The following is a 13382-nucleotide window of genomic DNA, read 5'->3' as shown; positions in this document are numbered from 1 at the left end:
TGGGATGGGTGAGGGAGCAGAGGTGGAAGGGGCCTACCTCGGACAAACTGTGCAGAGCCACTGCCACTAGTCTTCTTAAATGATTCGACCTGGGCCGAAGACCAAATGGATAAAAAAAACAAGACACTGACCACATCGCTGGAAGCCCAACCACCGCGGGCAACAGTAGAACATCCGGGCCTGCCATGGCGCCTGACATAGGGAAGACCAGGCCTACTGAAGGTACCAAATCTGTGGACTAAAGGTACTGGTCTTCCTCATGGCCTGGGGCTGAAGGCGTTCTCCCTACACCTGCAACGTACCGTCCCCCAGTGGACACACAGCTCAAGGACCCCCCCGACCGAGTAAGGGCATTGGTTGACTATAGATTTGGGGATTACACCTGAACTGTACGAGAATAATTTCCCATTGCGCTACCAATTTACCTATATTTTGGCATTACTCTTGTATTGATTTACCAAGTCGCCCCGGGACTGCCCTTGCCTGTTTTAGAGTACTGGTGTGAGAGCAGCAAACAAACTTGCATCCGGGATCGAAGATATGATGCCTGACAACGACACAATTTACAGACACGATCCTGCATCTAAATTGTTATATCTGTTTTATGCATAGCCCACTCGTGCACACAATGTAAGAGAGGGAGGGGATCATGCAGTCACGGTCCCCCACTACCTCACAAACCTTTAATGCAGCTAAGCGTTACATTTCATGCCCCGCTGGCTTAGATCTTATTACCTACGACTACTGATGTCCCAAACGGTCCGATGGCGAATAGTTCCTTGCGAACATAGCATGTTCGCGTTCGCCACCGCGGGTGAACACATGCGATGTTCGGTCCTCCCCCTATTCTTTATCATTGAGTAAACTTTGACCCTGTACCTCACAGTCAGCAGACACATTCCAGCCAATCAGCAGCACACCCTCCCTAGCAGACCCTCCCACCTACTGGACAGCATCCAATTTAGATTCATTCAGAAGCTGCAACCATTTTATTTTATTTTTTCAATTTATTATTATTATTTTTTTTGTGCATATAAATGTTACAAGCAGATACTCCCCCCAGACACTCTGTATTACTGCAGATACTCCCCCAGACACTCTGTGTTACTGCAGATACTCCCTCCAGACATTCTGTGTTACTGCAGATACTCCCTCCAGACACCCTGTGTTACTGCAGATACTCCCCCCAGACACTCTCTATTACTGCAGATACTCCCTCCAGACACTCTGTGTTACTGCAGATACTCCCTCCAGACACCCTGTGTTACTGCAGATACTCCCCCCAGACACCCTGTGTTACTGCAGATACTCCCTCCAGACACTCTGTGTTACTGCATATACTCCCTCCAGACACCCTGTGTTACTGCAGATACTCCCTCCAGACACTCTGTGTTACTGCAGATATTCCCTCCAGACACCCTGTGTTACTGCAGATACTCCCTCCAGACACCCTGTGTTACTGCAGATACTCCCTCCAGACACTCTGTATTACTGCAGATACTCCCCCCCAGACACTGACACAGAGCAGAATAGGGACTGTTCCCCCTACATAGGGTCACTTGGCAGATATGGATTGACACCTATCCTAAGGATCCCTGATACACACTGACACAGAGCAGAATAGGGACTGTTCCCCCTACATAGGGTCACTTGGCAGATATGAATTGACACCTGTCCTCAGGGACCCTGATACACACTGGGGGGGGACACCTACTGTCCTTCCCCCCGCCCCCACCCCTGCGCGGTAAGTGGGGGCCATAAATCACAATGGGGGGCGACCTACTCTCCTCCCACTGCCCCCACCCCTGCGCGGTGGGTGGGGGCCGTAAAAATAATGAGGGGGGGGACTACTGTCCTCCCTCCCGGCCCCCACCCCTGCGCGGTGGGTGGGGGCCATAAATCACAATGGGGGAGGACCTACTGTCCTCCCCCCGCCCCCACCCCTGCGCGGTGGGTGGGGGCCATAAAAATAATGAGGGGGGGGACCTACTGTCCTCCCACCCGGCCCCCACCCCTGCACGGTGGGTGGGGGCCATAAATCACAATGGGGGGAGGACCTACTGTCCTCCCCCCACCCCTACCCCTGCGCGGTGGGTGGGGGCCATACAAATAATGAGGGGGGGACCTACTGTCCTCCCCCCCTGGCCCTCACCCCTGAGCGGTGGGTGGGGGCCCTAAAAAAATAAATAAGGGGGGTCCTACTGTCCTCCCCCAGCCCCCACCCCTGAGTGGTGGGTGGGGGCCCTAAATAAAAATCCCCCCCCAATCAAAGGTGACTAGGGGTCCCCAAGCCCCTAGTCACCCACCCCCCCACCCCAAAAGAAGTTACCCCCTACCTACCCCCCTCACCCTAAAAAATAGTGAGGGGGGAATAAAATAACTAACCTGTAAAGAAAAATTCAACTTACCATTTGACGTCTTCTTTTTTCTAAAATCTTCTTTTTTCAGCCCCAAAAAAGGCCAAATAAAAAGCCATAAGAACCGACACAATTTAAAAAAAAAAAAAAAATCTGATTGGTTAGATTCCAAGCCCACCAATCAGAGTTCTATTTGAGTTCTATTTGTTCTATAAATGACACAGAGCACTGTGATTGGTGGGCTTGGAATCTAACCAATCAGAGTGCTCTGTGTCATTTTACACAGTGTGGGAAAGTTCTTTGGAATTTTCCCATGCTGTGTAAAATGACAAAGAGCACTCTGATTGGCTTAAACCAGCCAATCAGAGTGTTCTTAGCCTAATTGCAGGGCGTGGCAAGGCTTTATAAGCCTTCCCCCGCCCTACAGAGCTCAGTCTGCGGAGCCCTCCATGGGTGAAGATGGATTATTTTTTTTTGCGCTCGTTTTTTTTTTTTTTTTTTTTTTTATTGTGTCGGTTCTTATGGCTTTTTATGTGGCCTTTTTTGGGGCTGAAAAAAGAAGATTTTAGAAAAAAGAAGACGTCAAATTGTAAGTTTAATTTTTCTTTACAGGTTAGTTATTTCATTCCCCCTTCACTATTTTTTAGGGTGAGGGGGGTAGGTAGGGGGTAACTTTTTTGGGGTGGGGGGTGGGTGACTAAGGGCTTGGGGACCCCTAGTCACCTTTGATTGTTGGGGGGAATTTTTATTTAGGGCCCCCACCCACCACTCAGGGGTGGGGGCTGGGGGGTGGACAGTAGGTCCCCTCCTTATTGGTTTTTTAGGGCCCCCACCCACCGCTCAGGGGTGGGGGCCGGGGGGGAGGACAGTAGGTCCCCCCCCTCATTATTTTTATGGCCCCCACCCACCGCTCAGGGGTGGGGGAGGGGGGAGGACAGTAGGTCCTCCCCCCATTGTGATTTATGGCCCCCACCCACCGCGCAGGGGTGGGGGCCGGGGGGAGGACAGTTGGTCCCCCCCCTCATTATTTTTATGCCCCCCACCCACCACGCAGGGCTGGGGGCGGGGGGAGGACCGTAGGTCCCCCCCAGTGCGTATTAGGGTCCCTGAAGGCAGGTGTCAATCCATATCTGCCAAGTGACCCTATGTAGGGGGAACAGTCGCTATTCTGCTCTGTGTCAGTGTGTATCAGGGATTCTTAGGATAGGTGTCAATCCATATCTGCCAAGTGACCTTATGTAGGGGGAACAGTCTTTATTCTGCTCTGTGTCAGTGTGTATCAGGGATCATTAGGATAGGTGTCAATCCATATCTACCAAGTGACCCTATGTAGGGGGAACAGTCCCTATTCTGCTCTGTGTCAGTGTGTATCAGGTTCTCTGAAGACAGATTTCAATCCATATCTGCCAAGTGACCCTATGTAGGGGGAACAGTCCCTATTCTGCTCTGTGTCAGTGTGTATCAGGGTCCCTGAGGACAGATTTCAATCCATATCTGCCAAGTGACCCTATGTAGGAGGAACAGTCCCTATTCCCCTCTGTGTCAGTGTGTATCAGGGTCTCTGAGGACAGGTGTCAATCCATATGTCAAGGTGTCAATATGTCATATGTCAGGTGTCAATCCATATCCATTGTGATTTAGGAATGTTAGGTGATTTATGCCCTTTATGGATTAAAACCAGACTCTGCATCAACTGTGTAATTTTCCATGGGGGTTTTGCCATGGATCCCCCTCCGGCATGCCACAGTCCAGGTTTTAGTCCCCTTGAAACAACGTTTCCATCACTATTGTGGCCAGAAAGAGTCCCTGTGGGTTTTAAAATCCGCCTGGCTATTGAAGTCAATGGCGGTTCGCCCGGTTCGCGAACGTTTGAGGAAGTTCGCGTTCGCCGTTCGCGAACCGAAAATGTTATGTTCGCGACATCACTAGCTACGACAGCTCAGAGTACCTAACTTTAAAACTACCATTGCACTTACCTAGCGCTGGCACTGTTTCTGGCTCTCTAGCCCAGTGACTAACAAGCATTATTATAGATTAGGTTAGCACCTCATACACTCAGGTACCTGCTAACTACAGCTCACGGGGAACCTCAGCTTACACCTACCTAAGTCCCATACCAATGTGTAGTTCATATCAGCGTACTCTTGCCCAATCTAACATACAAGGGTGCAGTCTCATCATAGTCGTACATCCCCCAGTGTGTTTTCCTGAATGTATATGCAAATTACCTATTCCTTGTGTCACTTTATATGCCTGTTGTCTTTGTTGTGTCACGTAGGGAGACTGCATATTTTTCAACGCCGAAACTCTGAATGTTTTATATCTTACTTAATCCCCTAAAATGTCTTTAACATGTTTACTCTACAATAACTATTCTACCATCACTATTCATGCATATGCCCACTTAGTTGAGTCATTGTTTTAGACAACTCTACCTAACCTGCATTAATTAACTAAAAATGGTGCTTTATTACATGCCTTGACACTGTTTATCCAGTATTGTCCCATGTGCTTGTGCCTGCTGTTGTGGCAACACGAGCATGTTTGTATCTCAAAGCACTACAACAAAAAATATTGAAAAAAACTAAAAACTATTTGAAATAGAAATCAACACATTAATATTCTGAAATTAAGAAGAGATCCTAAAGCTGAAGTGCTTTTCGTCCCTTTAAAATGCACACTCCGGGGGCGTGGTTAGCAGCCGAGCGAGCTGGACGTGTCCATGTAGAGCTCTGCTGCGACCGCGGTGCCAACAGCCTATGAAAGCGGAGATAAATCGATTAAATTGCTCATCTAGGTCGGGGAGGCACTATGGATAGAAGGGCCCCGAGAAAACAAACTAAAAAAGCGGCTGAACCGGGAGTTACCTTGTCCGACATGTTCGCGGCCTCTCGCACGGCGCGATCGAGCGCTCAAGATGGCGGACGGGATGGCCGAGGTACTCCCCACTCTCCCTCAAGCCCAGCGAACAGCGGAGCCACGGGCTCTCCGGTCTCAGATGCCAGCCAGATCCTGGCTAAATTGGCAGAGGTCCGCACCTACCTGGCCACAGAGATCGCCCGCAACACCGCAGAAGTGAAGGCGGAAATCCAGGCCCTGGGGGTAAGGACGGCGGCGTTGGAGCAGCGGGTGGAGTCCACGGTCGTGGCCCACAATGAAGCAGCCGCCCAAATCAACCACCTTACCACTCAACTAACAACAGCGGAGTTGGCGATTGACGATCTGGGAAACAGGTCGAGGCGCAATAATGTTCGCCTCCGGGGCTTTCCTGAACAGGAGGGGGAGGGGTCCCTGAGCGAAGCAGTCCTTGGGATTTTTAAACCTTTGCTCCCCGACATCCCCGACCACTTGTGGCATATAGAAAGGGCACATAGGGCACTCCGGGCGAGAAGGGCGGACGACCGACGGCCCAGGGATGTTATAATAAAATTCCTTTCCTTCCAAACTAAGGAGGCCCTGATGAGACGGGGCAGAGAGCGCCCGATCACCCACAACGGGGTCGAACTCGCTCTATATCAAGACTTGACCCCACTAACTTTGCAGAGAAGGCGAGAATGGCGCCCCATCACGGAGCTCCTGCAACATCATTCCATCAAATATGCATGGGGGCACCCTTTTCGGCTGATGGCCTTCAAAGAGGGCCGCACAAGGCTTCTTTTCCCGGACGGCGATCCGGTGCAATTCTTGAACGCGCTGGGGATTCAACCGCCAGCTGATTTTGCTGTATCGGTGGCCCAGGTGGAGGTCCTCCCTGCTCTCCCCCGCGAATGGTATGCGGCGGACGAATGAGGATGGCGATCCCCAGTTGCAGCCCCAGGTCGGGAGGCTGCTGTCCCGGTGGGTAAGGCCTCACGGGGGGGGTTAACGTTGTTTGGGAGGGGGGTGCCGGTGCCTCGCTCCCGGGGTTTTTTCTGTTTTTTTTTTCTGCCATTTTGAGGCCCTGGCCATGGGGATCCGCTGTGAGGCCTCCATGAGATAGCGGGTTCCCCCCTCGTGGGTGGGCTCCCTCTTGTTTGGGGTGGGCTAGGGCTGCTCACTGTCCTTTGCCACAGAGTCACCCCTGTGCGGCTTCTCGGCGGCCCCCCTTCCCCGCAGAAGCACCTGGTTATGGGGTCTGGCGACAGGCGCTGCATATAGGCTCGACGGTACCCATTATCCTCCAACATCATTTGTCTATCATTGTTACCGGTTCTCTCAGGTTTAGCGGGTCCCTTGAGACCGGGACTGGGGTAATGTGTGATATGCTTATGTTATTTCAGGGGTTCGGGTATGTGAGGGGCGGCGGGCGGCGGGCTTGATTATTCCATTACGCCCGGCATCTTTCTGCGGCATGTATGTATAGTTATGTACCGGGGTGTTGTATTTTTCTCCTTTTGTCCATTTTTTGTATTTTGTATTTTATTATTTCAATTTTCTGTGCCCCCTACCCGCAGCCCTACCTTGCGTTTTGGGGTCTTATGACGGGCGCCGTGTACCGGCCCCTTGCCCCCCAACCCCCATTTTTTCCACGAACCATCAGGCCCTTTGGGAGAGGGAGTTATTATGCATTTTTATGTACATGTAAGCTCGGGTGGGGGCTCGGGTCCGGTGTGGGGCGGCGGGCGGCGGTCTCTGTAACATACCCTTCACATGTATACAGTGGGTTTATATGTGCGAGACTGTGGGGTTTGATATTTCCTGCTTCTTGTCAGGCGGGGGGTAGTTGGCCTATGGGGATTGGGACACACTGTAGGCGCTCATACTACATGGGGGATGTGTTCCCCCCACCGTTAGGCTCCTGTATAGTTGGCCGTGGGCGTGAGTTATGTACGCTCCCCCAACCCCTGGTGGGCCGCATTCCGAATGGTCAGGTTCCCACATAGATGGACACGATAGGTAGCTATCAGACTCCGTGGGGCTCCGAGTTAGCTTCATGCTTACAGTCCCCGTACTAAACGCCTTGAGACGCATATACCATTGCCCATAAATACACAGTGTGTATAGAGGTCCTCGTTCCCTGTATTGAGGCGAGCGAGGGGGATGTTTACTTCAGGGCGTGGTATACTGAAATTACTGGGCGCCCTGCTTCCCACCAGCCCTCCTCTTGCACTCATTGATCATATGTGACCCCCCCAACCCTGGGTAATTCTGAGTTACGACCCTTATATACAGTTTGCATTCAGTCTCCCGCCATTGGCCTCGCGCAGTTGCCCGCCAGCGTGTTATGGGGGGGACAGGTTGAGAATTGCTCGTTGTTTCCACTGACGCCCGCTCCGACACCTTCCTAAGGGGGTCCGCAGGCCAGGGCCCGAGCTATATGCAGCCCAATTGCTTCCCCTACCTTTGTACACTCTAGATGTTTATTTTTTATCTCTTTTATCTCCAATAAGGTTCAGTTTGGCACCCTTGGGGTGCTTCCAGTGGTTGGTCTATGTTCATGACTCTCTGGAGCCCTTTCAGTGCTCTGGGGAGGCTTCGACATATACCCCAGTTAGTCCTGGCAATAGGTAAGACCAGGCATTTATTTTTCTTATCTTTTTTTTCACAATCTTTTCTTTCAATTTCTCTACTCTGCTCCCCTGTCTCTCCGTTCCCCCCCTCCTTCCCATCTTCTCCCGCCTTATCCCCCTTGGGAGGGGAGGGCCTTGTGTCCACCTTGAGTAAGAGTCATAACCCTGGTTTGCTGAGGTTGGGCAGGGGCTTTAGGCCTGCGCAAGCGACGATGCCGTATTTGCGCCGCTCCCCGGGTGCTCAAGTTATCAGGACAAGCTTCACCTTTCACCCACTGCCATGCCGTTAAAAATATTATCCCTGAATGTTAAGGGCCTAAACGCCCCAAGCAAAAGACGCCTTATGTTTAGGGAACTTAAACGCTTGAGTCCAGACATAGCGTTCCTACAGGAGACGCATATCTCCACGCATGCGAAGTTCACTTTGAAGGACCACACATTCAGAGTCGTACGTGAGGCTAGAGCTTTAAACAAAAGGAACGGCGTCGCTATACTCGTACACCATAGATGCCCTTTTCGGATTGGGAATGTGATAACAGACCCGGCGGGACGCTATGTATTGATGTCGGGGAGTTTGTATTCCCATACGATCCACTTCCTTAATATTTACGCCCCTAATGTCCCGTCCGCTGAGTTCTGGGACCACATGACCCAAACAGTGAATGCTTTGCCACATGGCATGATTGTTGTAGGTGGGGATCTCAATGCTGCCCCATGCCCAGCCGTGGATAGGAGCCACGGTGGCGGGTTGCCGAGATCTCATGGACGGGGGAGCCAGGACAGGCTACTCCGCATGTTTATCCAGCATACAGGTCTCTTGGACATCTGGAGGGCTCACCATCCAGAGGACCGAGACTATACGTTTTACTCTGCACCCCATGGAACTTATTCCAGAATCGACATGTTTCTGGTAAACTCACAATCCGCGTCAAGGACCTCGACTTCCACGATCGGTTCTATAACTTGGTCGGATCACGCGGAAGTCACGTTGACTTTAGACAACTTGTGTACAGCGTCCCCGTGGTCCTGGAAATTGAATACCTCCCTGCTACAAGATCCGGTCGTGGTGGAGTCAGTCCGTCGGGAATTATCCGACTATTTCCTTCGAAACACGGCGCCTGATCTTAGCCCGGCCACAGTATGGGCCGCTCATAAGGCGGTTATACGTGGCATATTTATCCGTGAAGCCACCCTAAAAAAGAAACGCAAAACACGATTACTGTCGTCCCTCCTGGAGGCCCTAGGGAAAGCGGAAGAGAAACACAAAGCTGCTCCGTCCCCCACCACATTGGTGAACGTACAAACGCAACGCGCGTCGGTACGCGAGGCGCTCCTGGATGACACAGCTAGGGCCGTGGTGTGGTCCAAACGGACGTACTACGAAAAGTCCAACAAAATGGATACGCTGTTGGCTAGTTCTCTCCGCCCGAGACAAGGCCACTCTCACATCACGAGAATTAAGAATGCCGAGGGCAACTATTGCACGGATCCCACCGAAATAGCGAAAGTTTTTACTGATTACTACACTAAATTATATAATCATTCCGGGAGGGGGGACAGCGATCACCAACAGTGTGAGATAGACAAAACGAGGGATTTTTTGGCTCCATTGTCTCTGCCAAAACTGAGCGGAGGGGACGCAGCCATCTTGGGAGCACATATCACGGCTGACGAAATAGACGCTGCGATCTCGACATTGAAAGGTAATAAGGCCCCGGGCCCGGACGGTTTCGAGGGCGGGTATTACAAGATCTTCCGCGAAGAACTCGCTCCACATCTGGAAGCGTTATTTAACGATCTTATGGAGGGGGGTACACCTGACAGGGACATGTCGCTGGCCGACGTGATTCTCTTGCCAAAACCGGGCAGGGACGATACGGTCCCTGAAAATTTTCGCCCGATATCGCTAATAAATCACGACTCCAAGATTTTTGCTAAAATTTTGGCGGCCCGCCTGAACCCCTTCTTATCGAGATTGATACACCCTGACCAGGTGGGTTTTATACCCGGCAGACAACTCTACGAGAATACCCGGCGCAATATTGACCTGATTTGGAGGCAGGCGACTAGGGGGATACCAACAATGATCCTGTCGCTTGACGCAGAAAAGGCTTTCGATAGGGTTAAGTGGCCCTATCTGTTCGAAGTTCTCCGACACTTTGGCCTACCTAATGCTTACACCACCGCTATCAGGGCAATGTATACGGATGTACGGGCGCGGGTTCGAATAGCGGGATCACGGGCTTTACCCTTTACCCTGGGCAACGGGACTAGACAGGGCTGCCCTTTGTCACCTCTGCTTTTCGCCTTGTCGCTTGAACCCCTGTTACAGAAAATACGCTGTACCCAGGAGATTCAGGGGATAATAGTGGGAGACCGGAGATATGTTGTGTCAGCATTCGCGGATGATATACTGCTGACTCTGACGGACCCGTTCAGGTCCATGGAGGCCCTGGCAACGGTGCTGGAATCTTATGGCGACTTAGCTGGCTATAAGGTGAACCTTCCTAAATCGAGCGCGCTCCCTGTTTGTATGCGAGACTCTGACATCATTTGCGTTGGGTCCGCGCACAATATTCGCATTGCAAGACACCAAATAAAGTATTTGGGGGTCCTACTGACGGCGGACCCCGCCCAGCTCTTCCAACAAAACTACTCCCCCTTGATTCGCACTCTGATTACGGATATGGAAAAATGGCAGGATAAACCGATCTCGTGGATCGGAAGGATCCACTCAGTCAAAATGAATGTGCTACCCAGAATTTTATTCTTATTTCAAGCTCTCCCGGTTCGACTGACTAGGTCGGATCTGGGAACACTCCAGCAGGCAGTAGGGAAATTCATATGGCAGAATAAGAGACAAAGGGTCTCCCGCAATATCTTGTACAGGGCGAAATCGAGGGGGGGCCTGGGTTTACCCAATTTCTACTTCTATTATTTGGCAGCCCAGCTATCACAAATAGCGCATTGGCACTCTCCCCCGGACGAAAGGAGATGGGTGGATTTAGAGTCGTCCCTTATGGGACCTGACATCCCCCAGTTCGCCATGTGGGTCCCCCGGGACCACAGGCCGGCTGCACGTGTCGAATGTCCAGCCATAGCAAACTCGATCAAAATATGGGACGTAGCGTCAATCAAATATGGGCTATCCTCCAAACTGTCTCCGTTAACTCCTTATTTGAGGAACAAAACGTTCACACCGGGATTAGACGTAAAGGATTTCAAGGGCATAGAAAGCACGGGTGTCCAACGCTTATGCCACTTGTATGAAGGCGGCTCAATCCTTCAATTTGAAGAATTAAAAACTAGGGCTGCTCTACGCCCTTCGGATTTCTTTAGATATCTCCAGCTCAGAGATTACGCACTAGCCCCGGGGATTAGAACCAGCGCGACTCAGCCGCTCACTTTTTTCGAAAATATGTGCCTTAATGAACAATTTCCAAGGGGCCTCATAACGGCTTTATATGCACACATCTCTAACTCCACCTCCGAATGGGGAGAGCTCACCTACACAGCTCAATGGGAAGCCGATCTAGGTGAGGAGCTGGAAGGGGTCGAATGGCAGGAGATATGGGAGGCTGCCGCGACCTCTTCCATATGTGTATCCATGCAGGAACAAGCGTATAAGACCATGTTCCGGTGGTACACCACCCCGGTGAAACTTTTTAGGATGCATAGAACGACTACTGACTTGTGCTGGAGAGGGTGCGGACATAAAGGGACTTATTTGCATATGTGGTGGGAATGTCCTGAGGCCCAAAAGTACTGGAGACTAGTGTCGGACTTGCTGAAGGATATCTTTGGTAGGGAGATTGGGCTGGACCCGTGGGTGTTCCTTCTGGCCAGAGCTCTAGAGGACTGGACCAGAACCGAACAGCAGCTGGTGCACAAGGTGAATCTCGCAGCAAGGAGGGCTCTAGCACAGGTATGGCTTCAGCCTTCCACACCCCCGCTTTGCATAGTGATACAAAAAATTAAAGACACTTTCCTTATGGACAAACTCACAGCAAAGGTCAGAGGCACGACCTCGAAGTTCGATAAAGTATGGGCGCCGTGGATAGATAGTGGCGTTGGAGACTAAAGACGCAGGGTTCGCGCGCTCCCTACCTGGTACTCTCTGAAGATGAGCCCCTCCTTGACTTGTCCCCTTGCAAAGGTTAGCCGGGGTTTTTAATGAGAGGCATCAAGAATGAGGCTGGCCGGTTGGGGACTGCGCTAATCTTCACTAGATACTATCTCGAGAAGCCTCCCGTCAGTAGGTTGTCTTATAGGGCACTGAGGGGCGACACAAGCGAAATCCCCCCCCCTCCCTCATCCCCCCCCCATGACTCCTTTTTCTCTACCCTTATTCCAGTTCTTTTTCTTTCCTCTGAACCCCTCTTTCTTGCCTATATTTCTTATCTAACCCTTTTTCTCTCTTGGCTACTAATATTTTGAATGGCTCCATATTCCTGTCCGTTTTTACGTTGGCCATGCCCGCGCCCTGATGGGTGAGGGGCGCTAACGCCTGGAGGCCTCGATTGAACGTATGCTCTCACAATACTGGGTGCCCCCACCATGGGATTATGACTAGGTTCTTATTACACAAGTAAGCTATGTGAATATGTAGCCCTAGTTACGGACACAATGTATTTTAAGTGCTATGGCCGTTCTTTATTGTTTGGCTTCGATTTTATTATCTTAAAAAATCGGGTGGACACCATGCATCATTATGGACATTTCATGGACAGCACGCTTTAGATATCAGCAAAGGGGCCACGGCGATTGAACTCCTCATCTGCACGGTTCGAGACACATGTATTTGTTCATGATTCTGTCCATGTTGTTATACGTATGCCACGGTATTTTATGTCATTGGTGTTTAACCTTGTTATAAATAAAGAATTAAAAAAAAAAAAAAATGCACACTCCAGAAATGTGCACTTTTATGAATTTAGAACCCCACCCCCTCCAGCAGCAAAGCTGACCGACAGGAGAGCTTCCGGATGAATTCTTCTTGAACAATTGTTCAAGTGAAAGTGCGAGCTTCCATAAGGGCACATTAATTTATTTTTAGGTTGGTGGAGGGGCCTGGCATGTAAAAGGGTAAATAAAAACTCCAAACGTTAAATTTGAATATATATATATATATATATATATTTTTAACATTGGTGTGTCCTTTGAAGTAGCCCTGCTTTGACCAACATTACTTAATGGATCGAGATACATGATTCACATGATACAACCTGTTTATCTTCTTGGTGCAGTAGAGAGGAGATGCATGTCGTGTGAGACTTTTCGAAATAGTCTGACAGCAGCTTACAAAACATCACATTGCCTTCTTCATAACAACTTTTATTGTCATGATGTAACCAGGCAAAACAATACAGCTGAAGTTAATACAAATCAACAAGCTTCATGAGATATTATGTTACACAAACATGGTTTACATTGTGTCAGCCTTGTCTTACACATCTTGCCTTGTGTCATGAATCCCACTGATGATACAATCATGTTGTTTATGAATTCTGACTTAAAAATTGGATAACTCAGTGTC

Source organism: Pelobates fuscus, chromosome 7, assembly GCF_036172605.1.
Source record: "Pelobates fuscus isolate aPelFus1 chromosome 7, aPelFus1.pri, whole genome shotgun sequence".
NCBI lineage: Eukaryota > Metazoa > Chordata > Amphibia > Anura > Pelobatidae > Pelobates > Pelobates fuscus.
This window is presented reverse-complemented; position numbering follows the sequence as displayed.